This window comes from Aquarana catesbeiana, linkage group LG08 (genome assembly GCF_042186555.1).
Source record: "Aquarana catesbeiana isolate 2022-GZ linkage group LG08, ASM4218655v1, whole genome shotgun sequence".
NCBI classification, from domain to species: Eukaryota; Metazoa; Chordata; class Amphibia; order Anura; family Ranidae; genus Aquarana; species Aquarana catesbeiana.
This window is the reverse complement of record NC_133331.1, coordinates 262132434-262149310: the sequence shown is the minus strand read 5'-3', so window position 1 is coordinate 262149310 and position 16877 is coordinate 262132434. Positions and strand designations below refer to the sequence as shown.

The 16877-nt window shown below is 38.1% G+C and overlaps 1 pseudogene; it reads left to right on the top strand.

Annotated features, from left to right (window-relative positions):
• Positions 1 to 645: 645 nt before the first annotated feature.
• The window catches only part of LOC141106389 (uncharacterized), a 54785-nt pseudogene continuing 38553 nt past the window's right edge, over positions 646 to 16877 (top strand).

Here is a 16877-nt window from a genome sequence, read left to right as displayed (position 1 = left end):
GTACATTGCAAGGATTTTACCAAACTTTGATTTCTTCAGAATAACAAGGTAGGAATCTGCAACACTGTTTGTTCCTCTGTGCCCCTGTGCTAAGTGTGATTAATGGGAGTGGTTTCATAATCAATCAGCTGCTGCAGCTGTAGAGCTCTAATGAAGAAAGCTACATGGTCTACATCCCTTTAGACGTGATTTCCTATTGAGAGTATCTCACCAAAAATTAAATTTTTGTTGCAGAGGATGCCAAAAAATCTGACTTGTATGCAGAAGTGAGCCAATCACACAAGCAGGAAATGTTTCTGGGGGGCATTCTGTGTAAAGAACACCTCCAGGTAGCCATATTGCATTGCATTTACTGAAAAGTACAGTGGCTGCAGATTGAATGTTATTAAAAATTACCTTTCCTTTTCAATTACAATATGACTTGTGTCGCAAGTGTTTATGCTATATTGTTTTGTTTTGTTTTTTTCCATGAAAGTGGACTTACCCTTTATTTCAAATAGTTTTTATTGTGTTTTTCGGACTTATCCTTGGCACTGCTGTGGCTATAAAGTGTGATAACATTCTCCAAGAGGTTAGTCACATCCGCAGTAGAAAGATGCCTTTACACAACATAAATTTTATTTCCCAATGAAACCAGCTGCCAGCTCTGTATCTTACAAAAGAGGTCAGGTAATATATAACTGGAGAAAGTAATAAAACAAAGACAACAGAAGCATCAGAGAACAATAGTTGTATAAGGAAGAGATTTCCAGTTGCACAGCAATCAGCAGGATCCACAGTTAAACGGTGAGTAAAAGGGGTGTTCTATGGGGTCCCATAGTAAAATGTTGATGGGCCCCTGGCTAACTCTCTTTTTAGCAGGTTGCATTTTCAACTTTGGCAAGCTTGTGTTCAAGTATATCTAAATCAAGAGTAGGCAGCGTTGTCAGTACACTACAAGGGACCAGTGCTGCATAGACAGCTAAGCAAATATTACTTCTTTGATACTAGCAAGGATCCTGAAATTTGACTTCAGTCCTGATATATTAGAAACATAACAGTTTAGCATTCCCTAACAGTCTTCTTTTGCCACTGGGCAAGTACCAATACTTATATGCACCATATGAATGGAATTTTTTTTTCCATTTTGGATTGAATAGGGAAGGGTTTAAACCTCTTCTATTTTTTTTTTTTTTTGCCATCTATGTCACATTTGAGAGAGCTCTATGTTTCATTGGAGGAGGTAAGGGTCAGGGAATAGCGGGCACAAGATTTGCACAAATTGGCCTTTAAAGCAGACCCTTCAGCTAAAAAAAAACATTTCCCACCTGTCACAACATTAAAAAGAAAGAGTTTTATTTCCTCCCTCTTATGTTTGCCCTCTTTCCTTCCACAATTATCACCTAGTCAAATGTGACGTGTCAGCCTCCTCCTGTGGCATCCTGGGATAGTCATGTCACATATCTCAGGAAGTAACAGATAGAAAATTTGCTTAATTTTGCTCTCATATAGGAGAAGCAATGAAAGGAGACCCAACATGTGCGGGATCTCATGCTGCAACAACAGGGGACTGGCTGAATTTAAAAGAGAGGCAGCCAGCTCCCAATAATGAAAAAAAGAAATTGTGAGTGGTACGAGAAGTAAACTACAAGAGAAAATGCTGGATGTGATGGCCTTTTGTGTATTTATTATTCTTATTATAGGGGGACACATATCAGTTTTTTTTTTTTGCATGGACAGTACAAGATTTGTTCTAAGACCAAAGATGGGGGGGGGGCATAGGGGGAAGTTCCCCTGGGCACAATGTTTCCATGTGGACAAAAGGGTGCCAAGTGGCATGCTGTGCCCTCCTCTTCACATGCATGCCCTGCCTTTCATTTTGGCACTATTCACAATCAGCTCAACACCCAGTAGGAAGGTCCCATGACATCACTACGAATAAGAGGGTCCATGTGAAACCTGTCTGGTGGACCCAGATGCTGAGACAAGCATGGTGACAGATAGGAGTGAGAATCCAGCTGCAGAAGGGGGTTGTGCATGCACAAAAAGAGAAACGGGATGCCATCTGACATCTTAATCTGGGGCACTGGATGACCTTGTCCCAGCACTGGATATACAAGTATGTTGCAAATGGTTAACAACCAAGCACGCAAGTCTGTTTGATTACTGTTGGAATTTTTACTCTGTGCTTTGACTATTTTCCTGATGTCAAGCTGACCCTTTAAATTGTTCAGTTAAAATACAGAAGTTGAGGTCTGAAAAAAACATTGTTCCTATTTTACCAACAACCATGTATACAGAGGTTTATCATATTGGTATTTACCGTAATTAAATGCGTTGCTTAGGATGAACCTATGCATTTCATAGCCGCTTGTAGAATGAGTTGTGTTTGAATTGATATGCTGACTCCAGTCCTTTATAAATTTCCAGAGTTGTTAAGAATTATCCTCTTCATTATGGCTCCACATGTTTCTGACAGTGCATTTAGTCATGAGGCTGTGCCAACCAACATCTCTTCTCAAGAACCCATTCTGAGCACTTCAAATTCAGCTCCCATAGAGGTTACCCAACCAGTGTCCAGTGTGTATAACGTCCTTCAAGCTCCTCCAGTTGTGAACATGTCTACTGCAGTTTTACAGTGGAATGTCATTGTTCCTTTGCCACAAGTTCCACTTCCAACCACTTTTTATCAGACCTTTCTCAAAGGGAAGCCATTTGCACTAGGTGTAAGTACTAAAGTCTTCTTGGGCTTTCTTGGGCCAACTTCTAATATTCTCTACTTACTTTGATGCTCATTTTGTAGTTAAAACGGGTGTTCTAGTATCTATACATAACTAAAAATGTGAGATTTTTTTTTACAATGGCCCCAATTTATGAAACTAAAATATGACTTAAAGTAGAATTATGGGAAATCTATAAAATTACATACTGAATGTAATAAAGGCTGCCTATTGTAGTAAGACTAGACTATTTTTCTCAGTACCCCCTAGAACTTTTTGTAAATGCCTATTGATCCTGCCAGTAGAACAATTGGATAGGCACTGCCTTTGGTAGGGTGACAACACTCTTCCTTCTGCAGTGAAATCATTGCAGTGTTGTCACACTTGCTGCTTCTGAAGCTGCTTAGATGTTGGTGCCAGTGATAGCACACCTAGCTTCACCACCACTAGCTTCATCATAGATTAAAAGCACATTTCTCTACCTGTAGAAGCGTAGTGAAATGATGTACAAGTCCTACTTAGTCCATCTCAGTGCATAAAGTATAAAATGTATTTCTTTTAGACATTTGACGTGCCATTCTGTCTTGAAAAAACCTCTTTATCACTTGGAGAGGAAAAAAATCCAAAAGCTTTAGATGGACGTATATGTGGTAACATTGGTTGAGTGCTGTCATGATGTCATCCTCAAATTCTAAACATTTGATATAAAAACGGGGAGTAGAACTTTAACATACAGTACCCTAGAACTTGTTGACAAAAAAACCCCAAAAATACAACATTAATAATTTATTAATACAAAAGATATATGGCATATATCATAACACACATAACATATAATAAAAACTGAGTTTGGACCAAACTTTTGATGGGAGGAGAAAAGTATTCATAGAAGCAGATTTTTTTGGGGGGAACCTAATGAACATGTCATTTTTTGCAAAAAAAAAAAAAAACACTTTTTTGCTTGGTAAATGTTATTGCTGCTGCAGCATGTTCTGTACATTACAGAAATGTGCCCCTTCACAGGCAGGATTAGGGCAACCCCCCCCCCCCCCCCCCCCCAAGGCATTTTATTTGAAGGAACTTGGCATTTTTAATGTTTCACTTTAAGCATTTAAAAGCATTAAAAAAGGCTTTTTTAAAAGAATTGGTGCATGTTCCCCAGGGCAGTGCCCACCTTCCTGGTATTTTTGTATACCCATATATATAATGCAAAGAGATGCAGCACTAGAAAAAGGATTGGTGAAAAGAAAATGAAAAAAAAAAAAAGACTAAGGCATAGTCTCATCAGCATCAAATAATAATAATTGAGCAAAACAAATTAATGAGCTCACGTGCAAATGAATAAAATAACATGAATATCTGTATGGGTGTGAATAAACACAAAATCTAATCCAAATAACAATGAGTGAAAAAATTACTGTATATTTAAACCTTAAATAATAAAACAGATGAGTGACAAATGCATATTAAGGTGTGTGAAGGGAACCCACAAGAAAAAACAGTCCTGAAAAAAGTGACCAAAAAAAGAAGAGAGTAACCATAAAAAGTAACGAAGAAAGTCTTCTGTGTCTTGTCACACACAGGGTGGAAAATCAAATGCGCTTTCCGGATGGCGATGACTGCTATTAAGGCAGTCTCGCCCAGCACAGGGAAATCGATCTCCCAACAACCATAACGCACAGCAGCAGCTAGCAGCAGATGATTCCCAGGGATATGAAACAGAAACATTCCATAGTGTAATACGTCCAAAAAGATTGATTTATTGAGTATAAATGTACACTTACAGGATTGCAATATTAAAAGGGCAGCGGAATAATGCGGCATAAAAAACTCCAGCGTCTCCGTCTGTAACCTCCACTTCCTAGGTTCGTGTATAGCCCGTCCGAGAACAACGTGATGACGTCATAGGCTCCTCCCTACGCATTTCGTCACTATAGGACGTCGTCTGGGGATTGGCCAAGCTGGAGCGTCATCACGTATGGGCATTATATACACTACGAGCGCCATCTTAACTGATGGCAATTTAGTTACTGCAATGAAGACGGTTCAGCCATCTTGATTGCTGGCCGTCAATGCACATTAAGAAACTAGAATCAATCTATAAGGTGGAGGAAAAAGTAAACTGATTAATAGACACTCGGATGGCAAAAACAAACCATGAAGAGATGCAACAGATGTCAGACCCCGCAAATAGACTAAAAATTGGTACTTCAGCCATACATGAAAGCTCTAATATAAATAATAAATACAATCTTAGAACACTGAATTACATGTTGATATGAATAATTATCCGCATATAATATTAAATAAAATTTGAATAAAAGTTAAAAAGGGTATAAACTAATAAAACTTTTAAAATTTTTTAATTTTATTAGTTTATACCCTTTTTAATTTTTATTCAAATTTTATTTAATATTATATGCGGATAATTATTCATATAATTTTTTATGGTTGCTCTCTTTTTTTTGGTCACTTTTTTCAGGACTGTTTTTTCTTGTGGGTTGCCTTCACACACCTTAATATGCATTTGTCACTCATCTGTTTTATTATTTAAGGTTTAAATATACAGTAATTTTTTCACTCATTGTTATTTGGATTAGATTTTGTGTTTATTCACACCCATACAGATATTCATTTTATTTTATTAATTTGCACGTGAGCTCATTAATTTGTTTTGCTCAATTATTATTATTTGATGCTGATGAGACTATGCCTTAGTCTTTTTTCTTTTCATTTTCTTTTCACCAATCCTTTTTCTAGCGCTGCATCTCTTTGCATTATATATATTGTTGTGAGGTTTGAGACTAGACCTTAGGTGTTGGCTGCTTTTATATTTTCACACGCTTTATATTCTTTTTTTATTTTTTGTCAATATATTTGAATTTTTATTACTTATTTTGTTTTTCAAGCGCAGCTTTTTCCTTTGTTTTTCCATTGTATTTACTAGTTATTTGAAAGTTGCAGCTGAAGGCTCATCATGGATATTTTTGAATTTAGATCCCAACACAGTATTAATACGGAGGGGGTCTTTGATGGCAAGGTATAACAGGCAGACGAAGTCAGTGGTCTGTTTCTTAGACTCAAAAACCTTTTGACATCAGAGCTACATACCAGTTGGGATGTAGCATACCTTGAACAGTATGTCTCTCAAAAAATGGTACCTCGCAGTTTAAGATGGGAGGTGAACCCCCAAAAAGGTGAAACAGACTTAGAAGGTTAGTTCATCTACTTTAATGATATTGGTATTCAATTTCTTGTTTTTTTACTGGGTAAAACTCTCAACTCAAAACTCTAAATGGAGAGATCTCTCTGGTCAGAGATAAATTGTTGCCATTTAAAGATCAAGAGGTTTATAAGCAAAAATCTGATCAACTGCGACAATTTCTCGAGAAAGAAGATGCTGACCAGAGAAACAAGAAAAAGAAAAAATATAATCGTGATTTGGCAGATTACTCTAATAAAGTGGTCTTCAAATGGCAGATTTCTTTAGAGGAACCCACTGAGAGTGAGAGGATGGATACTCAACAACAATCCCCAACTCCAGCCTCCTCCAGTCTCTCTTTCCAATAGAGTTGTACCACTCCCATCACAAACCAATGTGAGGACTGGTTTTACTCCTGCCCAAACAGGCCATAATGGCCAACCTAGTGTTAGGCCTAAAACCGATAAGAATAATGATAAACAAACTCGTCAGGGTAGTTCCTCTCATAGGACCTCTCAAGGTCCGTCCTGTAAGGAAAACCCTTGAGGAAATTACTCTCCCAGACCTCTTAATAGGAATTTCCAGCAGCAGAGGCAAAGGGACTATAGAGGTGACCCTAGGGATAACTTTCAGAGGCCCTGGGAATATAGGGGAGACTTTAGGGATCATTCATCTGCCCCACGTGTCTATACTCCCAGAGGGAGGGAGATTCCTTTGCATAACAGATTCACTCCCCTTTCTTATCATCAGGATGGTTTCAATGAGGACAATCATGTTGTTGTTGGACATCCTAACCAATATGATGATTATCCCAATCATCCTAGGAATGACTATCAGGACTCACCTCGGAATTTTTCAGAAGGGAGTCAGACTCGTTTTTTTCCCAGGAACAACAACAGAGTAAAAAGATTATACGAAGAACGAGAGGCACCAGAGGGGGGAGGAGGATCCGGTCCAAAGAAAAGAAAGCAGTAAACATCAGTGGTGTGTTTAATTTGAGTACAGTCCAACTTTCTGCGGGTGAACAAAAAGTTCTGAGTCAAGGCCTTAAGTTTGCCCCCCCACACAGATTGAACAAATTTGAGACATTTATTGATGTACACAAGTTCATACGAAAGATGAACATTAAGAGACATTTTATTTTAAACCCAATCGGTAATCAAAGTCTGTTAATAGGCCTTTAATTACAACTGGTGGTGTGGTTAATTCTGCACCCATGGTTGCTTCTAATCATGTAATTAATGTCCCCATCAGATGTACTAACTTGTCTAATGCCTCATTATTTAATCCCCCAGGTCCTATTGCTCCCTCCATACAAGTTTTTAAAGAAATGGTTATCAAGGATCTAATTGCACTCAAATGCCCTAGGAACCAACAAAGTGATTTTCACCATCACCTAACAAAAATCTGCGAACGGAATGACATTGTCATACGTCCTGCGGATAAAGGTGGAGGGGTTGTTATTTTAGATAAAATTCACTATCTGGAAGAAATGAATAGACTTCTTTCCGATCGTGATACATATCTGCCTTTGGCCTCAAACCCCACAATCAAATTAAAAAAGGAACTTCAGGCATTGATCGATAGGGGTTTTGAGCAAGGCATTCTTGAAAAAAAGAAAAGGCATACCTGGTTCCCTCTGCCCCGAGGATCCCAGTTATGTACTTCTTGCCCAAAATACAAAAAAGCCTTTCCAAACCTCCAGGTCGCCCGATTATTAGTGGCATAGACTCGGTCACAGCTAGGATTGGCAGGTATGTAGACAATTTCCTTCAGCCCCTAGTGACTGCAACCCCAGCGTATTTGAGAGATACCACTCAGGTTATTAACCTTTTGGAGGGATGTGAGTGGAGAGAGAGCTACATTCTTGCTACGGCAGATGTGGCCTCTCTATACACCATCATTTCCCACCAGCAGGGGTTTGAGGCGGTAAGTTACTATCTAGATCAAGATCCTTCTTTACCCTGGCCTCAAAAAGAATTTATTTGATCACTTTTAAGTTTTGCAATAGGCCGTAATTATTTTTGGTTTGGTGGTGACTTTTTTCTGCAGATTCGTGTCGTGGCCATGGGCACCAAATTTGCGCCCAGCCTGGACAATTTATTTATGGCCAGATGGGAGATGGAGGTCATTGATAGCAATCCCCCTAACGAGCTACATCTATGGAAAAGGTACATAGATGATGTTCTTCTCCTGTGGGATGGTAATCAAGCTTCCCTTGAAAGTTTTTTTGCACAACTGAATCGGAATGATAGGGGTATATCCCTTCAATTTGAAATCAGTTGTTCTGAGATTCATTTCCTTGACCTTAACATCTTGGTCAAGAATGGTCGCCTTACTACTAATACACATTTTAAGGCGACAGATCGAAACGCCGACATCCCACTTTCTAGCTGTCATCATCCGGCCTGGCTAAGGGCTGTTCCTCAGGGCCAGTTTCAGCGTATCAGGCGCAATTGCACTGATATTTCAGAATACCATTGGCAAGCCTACATACTGAAACAACATTTTCTTGATAAAGGCTATTCTGAAAGCGATATTCATACCACCATAATCCAGGTTGCCAATATGGATAGGGCCCTTATGTTGCATAGGGAAGTGGAACGCAGTCCTGTACCTGACAAGTTTGGATGGTCCATAATTACTGGCTACTCAAATCAACATTTTTCTGCTAAAAAAATCTTCCAGAAACACTGAAATATACTTAAAAATGACAAAGTTCTTGGGGCCGCCATCCCTGATAGACCAGTAATGATATACGGGGTGCCCCTTCATTGCGACACAGTGTTGCCACAAACGTTATAGATCCCCCTAAAACTATCTCTTTTTTTCATACTATGAAGGGTTTTTTTCCCTGCCGTAAATGCAGTATCTGCCAAATTAACTCCTTTATGGGGAGGAAATGTGAGACTTTTCAATCTACAGTTACTAATAAAATATACGACATTCAGTCATTTATCACATGTTCCACTCAGTATGTCGTCTATCTTATCCAGTGTCCATGTGCTAGACAGTATATTAGACGAACGAAACGTGAACTACATGTACGCCTATCAGAACATGTGGCTAACATAAAGCTAGGTTTCACCAAACACAACTTGTCTAGACATTACGCCAAACATCACAATAAAAAATTGAAGGGTACTCTTTTTCTAGCCTTTGATAAGATACACCCCCACTGGAGAGGTACAAATAAAGTTAGATCCATTTCTAGACTTGAGACTAAGTGGATCTTTATTATGAAATCTTTTGTTCCTTTTGGATTAAACGTTGATTGGGACATTAATTGTTTTATAAATAATTCCTAGTTTTTTAATTTTATTAGTTTATATCCTTTTTAATTTTTGTGAAATATCCTAAGATAGACTTCTGCGCTACTAAAGTGAAAAACGTGTAACAATTATGTATGTGATGCTGCAAAATCAAACATTAGTGAACACCACTCACTATCTATGAATCAAAAATAACACAATCCAGATCAACTGTGTCTGTGATTTCGCGCAAAACTTCTAAATAAATTGATTAATTAGTAAACGATCAAAGAATAAATACATTAGGTGATAATATACTAAAATTATAAATCCACCATTACTAGCAGTGATGTTATATATAATAGTCCATAGGTAAATAAAATGTGACTCCAGTGCCGATCAATCAAGTGAAATAAATAAATACATAAAAAATATGTGAAATGTGACATCAAAAAAGTGCAGGTGCGTTGATAAAAGATCTGTTGACTTTCGTGGTATTGGATACCCACTAAGGGCTCCCAGAACTCTCACCTTGTTGACACAATAAAAGTGCCTTTATGTAACCATTCAGGGCTGTGCTCGTTCCGGTCCGATCGGTGTTGTTGTTCCGATGCGTCTATGGGGAGACAGCGCTCCCTCCGGTATATGGACTCCACATATAGGGGATAATCAGAAGGAGGGCACTCCAATAGGGTAATAACGATATAGCCAACGGATTTTATTAAAAATATTTGCTTACATAAAAAAAAATGCAGTAGCGTTGAAACAGCGGTGTAAACAGCGTGATCTCAATCCCCGCTACGTCACTTCCGGTCCGCGCTAGTATGTATCCGGTTACGTCCGTCCTACGCGTTACGTCATATCACATGACTTCTACAGGGTACCGGATTGGCTGTTGCCATTGTGTATTTATATAGTAGGGACAGGAAGTGTACTTAATGCCATTTTGTTGTAGACCAAATGTGTACCAGTCTAGCGGCCATCATATGGGGGATGGACTCGCTGATACTTTGTGAATAAAGTTTCCTTGTATTCATACAAAAACTAAAAAAAAAAATTGTCAGCAAGGATGAAAAATGAAAGCTGTAGACCAACAAATAGAGGAACTAAAATCTAAATTGGAACCACATAGGGAATCTGAAGATTTTAAAAAACTAGCAAACCAGCTGAACAAGGATCTAATGGCCAAGGATCTGGAAACACAACAGAGAAAAACTAAAAAATATCAGAGAGATGTTACAGACTACAAAACAGACCAAGTGTTTAAATGGCAAAATAAAGTTGAAGAATCAGCCATCCCGTCAACATATTCAACACCAGAGAAAGAGGTGAGAATTTTTGAACCTCAAGGAAGTATACTGTATCAACCATCACAGTATAATGACCATAACAGGGAGACATACCCTCACACTCCCAAACCTTATCAAGAACAACAAAACTATCAAACACAGGATTATCAAACCCCGAGAAACACTTGGAAAAACACTTTTAAAAAACTCTTTAAAAAACCCCGCCACAACAGTGGATACAATCAAAGACACTACAATGACAGACCATATAATGAAGGCCCGTCCAGAGATAATAGAGAAATACCGTATCACAATCAACAAGGTAGATACGAAAGAAGCCCAATACCTACATACAACAGGTTTGAACCGATCAGAAATTATAATGACTCCAACCCATACTCTCGCCAATACCCATATGAACGGAAAACACATGGCAATAGTTTTTTAGATCGAGGCCAGAGAGAAACACCACCGAGGAGGAAACAGGATTATGCACACCGATCCCCAAGAAGATACCCACAGGAACCGCAACACTCCCCAAAGAGACGACAACAGGAAGAAAGGAGAAGAACCCCAGAACCAAGAGGGGATGTCGAGCGGGAAAGAGATTCAAAAAGAAAAAGGGAATAGTGGGAGAAGGAATTTTTAATTTGAGTGGACAAACTTTGACCACTGAGGAATTGGCCAAAGGTCTAAAATATGCCCCCACAAAAAATTTGGACAAATTTGCAACATATATAGGAATAAGGAAATACGTGAGAAAAGTTAATATCAAAAAAGCGATTTTAAGCAACCCTCAAGCTAGACGGATGATAACTCCACAAGAAGTACAATGAGTTGAACATAGCGGACTGCGAAACAAGTCTCTCTTTAACCCGCAAATACACGACAACCAACATATCGAAGTATTCAAAAACTTAGTATTAAAGGACTTGGACCAATTAAAGATTAAGAAGATTAATGACCCGATACACATTAAGAAAGGGATACGCTCCTTAATCAATAGAAAAGACCTGGTAATAAGACCGGCAGATAAAGGAGGAGGTGTGGTCATTCAAAATAAAACGGATTATCTAGCAGAAATCAAACTCCAACTGGAAGACACCACTACATATCAAAAATTACTTGGTAACCCTTCTAGTAAATGTAAAAAGGAATTAGAAAAAGTAGTGCACTTAGGTACAAAAAAAGACATACTAGATGCGAAAGAAGCAAGATATCTAGTCCCTGATTCACATAGGATTCCAGTACTGTACACAGTCCCGAAGATACATAAGAGCCTTCAGAACCCTCCGGGAAGACCCATAGTTAATGGGATCAATTAACTAACAGCAAGAATTGGCCAGTATATTGACTATTTCATCCAACCTGCTATTCGTAAAACAACGTCGTATATAAGAGACACAAAACATGTTCTACAACTACTATAAGATATACCAGTCTTGGAAGGAAGAACCCTAATGGCCACCGTAGATGTCTCATCCCTCTACACGATTATCCAACATCACCAGGCGTGTGAAGCGACTAAATGAGCTCTGAGAAAATTTAGTACATTAAAATGTACACAAAGAAAGTTCTTAATCAAATGTCTTGAGTTCTCATTAAAAAATAATTACTTCTGGCATGACCAAAATTAATATAAGCAAATAACTGGGATTGCCATGGGTGCAAAATTTGCGCCAAGTGTGGCCAATGCCTTTATGGCACAATGGGAGGAGGAAGCGGTGTATAAACACCAACCTTGCGAACTAGGACTGTTCAAAAGGTTCATCGATGATATTATTATCATATGGAATGGAAGTAGAGAGTCGCTGGAACAATTCTTATGTAACTTAAACAATAATGATAGAAACATACAGCTGACTTGGAACATAGATGCTAAAAAAATAGAATTTCTCGATTTAGAAATTACTATTGAACAAAATTTATTAATAACTAAAACCCATTTTAAGGAAGTGTCAAGAAACAGCTACCTACCCATAACAAGCTGCCACCACAAACCTTGGCTATATAACATTCCGAGAGGCCAACTCGTAAGAATCAGACGCAATTGCACTAAATATATATAGACTTCGAGGTCCAGGCTAACCTGATTGGAAAGAGATTTGTTAATAAAGGGTATGAAGAAGCACAAATTAAAAGAGACATCCAATTGATCCGAACAATGAATAGGAAACAAATGATTCACACACCTAAGAAAGCACAACCATTTCCAGAAGCACCAAGTTTAATTCTGGATTTTAATGTCCAATCTAAAGATATAGAAAAGATAATTCGGAGACACTGGCACATTTTAAAGGAAGACAAACACCTACAAAAAATATTACCAGAGAAACCACCGATTATTTACAAAAGAGCCCCCACTCTGAGGGACATCATTGTTAAAAATGTGGTCGAACCACCACCTAAAAACAAATTTTCATTCTTTAATGGCAAAGGGTTCTATCCCTGCAAATATTGTTATGCATGTACACATGCAAAAAAATTTCAAGGGAAAAGACACGAGTTTAAGGCAACTAGCACAGTAAACACTTACCCAATAAAAGATTTTATTAATTGCCATACAGAAGGGGTAGTGTACATTTTACAATGCTCCTGTAATTTACAGTATGTAGGGAGGACCAAGAGAGCACTAAAAATTAGAATCAAAAAACACATTGAAAATATCATAAAAGGATACACAAAACATAATGTATCCAAGCACTTTGCTCTGGTACATAACAAAGACCCCACAGAACTGTTATTTTGGGGCATTGAGAAATATAACAGGTCATGGAGAGGGGACCACAAAATTAGAACACTCAGTCAGAATGAGTCCAAGTGGATACACAAAATTAAGACACTAGCACCTGGAGGGTTAAATATAGAATTCGACTTAAACTGCTTTATAAGTGATTTCTAGTTACTCTTTATCCTTACTCATGTAAACCCAGTATATCACTTCCGGTGTGCATAATGATACTAATATTTTACTGATTCTCATTACCAACGATTTATTTCCAATATATACTTTGGGGTTTTTTTTTATATATCATTATAATATATAAAATATTGTATATATACATATTTTCAGATGTTTAACTTTTTACTTCCATTTTATTTTTACATTAAAAATAATTTTTAACAATTTTTAATTCTTAGCCGCCCTGTTAGCGTTTTTTAACCCATTTAGTGAGCCACATCACGGGGTGTATACATGTGTAATATGTATTTTACAAGTATCAGTATACTAACTATAGAAGAACTAATACATATGACCGGAGGTAGAGCGATTTATTCGGTAAACACCACTATTACCAACATAGATATCTCTAAATTTAAACATACTTGCTGACCCTTTTTTTACGTTTTTGTATGAATACAAGGAAACTTTATTTTAATTTTTATTTAAATTTTATTTAATATTATATGCGGATAATTATTCATATCAACAGGTACTTCAGTGTTCTAAGATTGTATTTATTATTTATATTAGAGCTTTCATGTATGGCTGAAGTACCAATTTTTAGTCTATTTGCGATGTCTGACATCTGTTTCATCTCTTCATGGTTTGTTTTCGCCATCCGAGTGTCTACTAATCAGTTTACTTTTTTCGCCACAAGATGGTGCTTCTCTTTCCTCCACCTTATAGATTGATTCTAGTTTCTTAATGTGCATTGACGGCCAGCAATCAAGATGGCTGAACCCTCTTCATTGCAGTAACTAAATTGCCATCAGTTAAGATGGCGCTCGTAGTGTATATAATGCCCATACGTGATGACGCTCCAGCTTGGCCAATCCCCAGACGACGTCCTATCGTGACGAAACACGTAGGGAGGAGCCTACGACATCATCACGTTGTTCTCAGACGGGCTATACACGAACCTAGGAAGTGGAGGTTACAGACGGAGATGCCAGAGTTTTTTATGCCGCATTATTCCGCTGCCCTTTTAATATTGCGATCCTGTAAGTGTACTTTTATACTCAATAAATCAATCTTTTTGGACGTATTACACTATGGAATGTTTCTGTTTCATATCCCTGAGAATCATCTGCTGCTAGCTGCTGCTGTGCGTTATGGTTGTTGGGAGACCGATTTCCCTGTGCTGGGCGAGACCGCCGTAATAGCAGTCATCGCCGTCCGGTAAGCGCATTTGATTTTCCACCCTGTGTGTGACAAGATAAAGAAGACTTTCTTCGTTTCTTTTTCTTGGCACTTTTTATGGCTGCTCTCTTTTTTTTTGGTCACCGTTTTCAGGACTGTTTTTTCTAGTGGGTTCCCTTCACACATCTTAATATGCATTTGTCACTCATCTGTTTTATTATTTAAGGTTTAAATATACAGTAATTTTTTCACTCATTGTTATTTGGATTAGATTTTGTGTTTATTCACACCCATACAGATATTCATGTTATTTTATTAATTTGCACGTGAGCTCATTAATTTGTTTTGCTCAATTATTATTATTTGATGCTGATGAGACTATGCCTTAGTCTTTTTTCTTTTCATTTTCTTTTCACCAATCCTTTTTCTAGCGCTGCATCTCTTTGCATTATATATATTGTTGTGAGGTTTGAGACTAGACCTTAGGTACTGGCTGCTTTTATATTTTCACACACTTTATATTCTTTTTTATTTTTTGTCAATATATTTTAATTTTTATTACTTATTTTGTTTTTCGAGCACAGCTTTTTCCTTCGTTTTTCCATTTTTGTATACCCCCTTGGCTATTATCTGAAAAGATTGGATTTTTTAAATTTTTTATTAATAAATCTTTTTATTTAATTTCTTAAACAAAACACGACAACACATCATACACATTGAATCTGAAATATATTAGTAGGATAACACAATCCCATCACATTGTATAGCAAAAAAATAAAAAAATAAAAAAAAATATTCTCTTTGGTAATAACTATAATCTATGTTTCTATTTTATCTAGGCCAGCCCATGTATCCATTTAAATGTCAAACCTCACCCCATATACTACTGTAGCGCCCTGCTCCTGATGAGCAGGTGCTATCTATGTAAATTTAAGGATGTCTGAAGCTGTAGTTTAGCTCAGACTAATTATGGTAAATTCGCTGGTTTCTGTACCAGTTCAGCCGGGTTGTGTCAGTTTCCACTTGGCCTTGGGTGTCGCTGTTGCCACCGGTAAGTGTTGGAAATGCAACAAGCTGGATGCATTGGGTACCCCTTTTACTCAGAAACAGCCCGGTGGGAGTGGTTCACTCGCCGTGCATTCTGGGTAAGGGTACTTAAGGTACAGGCGCCAATTTGTCGGGGTTCGTTGTTCCCGACCTGAAGGTCCTCCTGGCCCAAGGTGGGACAATGGTAGAAACTTCCATGCTTTCAATTTTGACCCAACATCTCCCAGAATTGGAGTCAGATTCAGGGACATAAATTCAGAAGCTTGATGGGAAATTACAACTCCTAAATACTTTAAATGATCTACCCACTGCAGTGGAATATCCTTCAAAGCCTTACTATGGGCTTCTAAATCTATTGGAAACAATGACTTAGTCCAATTTACCTTCAGCCCTGTAACCGCTGAAAATGAATCCAGTATATCTAGGGCCCCTTGTAACGAGGGGCCAGCATCATCATTTAAAAATAATAGGAGATTGTCTGCATACTAAGCTACCCTCTCCTCCAACCAGCCGATCCGCAATCTCTTAATATTGGGGGAAGTGCGTAGAGCCTCCGCCACCGGCTCCATAGCAATTGCAAAAAGGGTTAGAGAGAGAGAGGGCAGCCCTGCCTAGTTCCCCTAAATAATGAAAAGGGAGATGACAACCCTCCTCCCATTTTTACTGCAGCTGTGGGATTCCTATATAAGACCTGTAACCATTTTATAAACACATTCTGCGGAGTAAAAACACATTCTGCGGAGTACTTTCCACAAAAAGGGCCACTCCAGGGTATCAAAGGCCTTCTCAATAACCAAGGAAGCAATGACTCTAGATCCTATATTAAGATGTGAAGCATAATTATTAGTATATAATCTCCTCAAATTACATAGTTACATAGTTACATAGTAGGTGAGGTTGAAAAAAGACACAAGTCCATCAAGTCCAACCTATGTGTGTGATTATGTGTCAGTATTACATTACATATCCCTGTATATTGCGGTCATTCAGGTGATTATCTAATAGTTTCTTGAAGCTATCAATGCTCCCCGCTGAGACCACCGCCTGTGGAAGGGAATTCCACATCCTTGCCGCTCTTACAGTAAAGAACCCTCTACGTAGTTTAAGGTTAAACCTCTTTTCTTCTAATTGTAATGAGTGGCCACGAGTCTTATTAAACTCTCTTCTGCGAAAAAGTTTTATCCCTATTGTGGGGTCACCTGTACAGTATTTGTAAATTGAAATCATATCCCCTCTCAAGCGTCTCTTCTCCAGAGAGAATAAGTTCAGTACTCGCAACCTTTCCTCATAACTAAGATCCTCCAG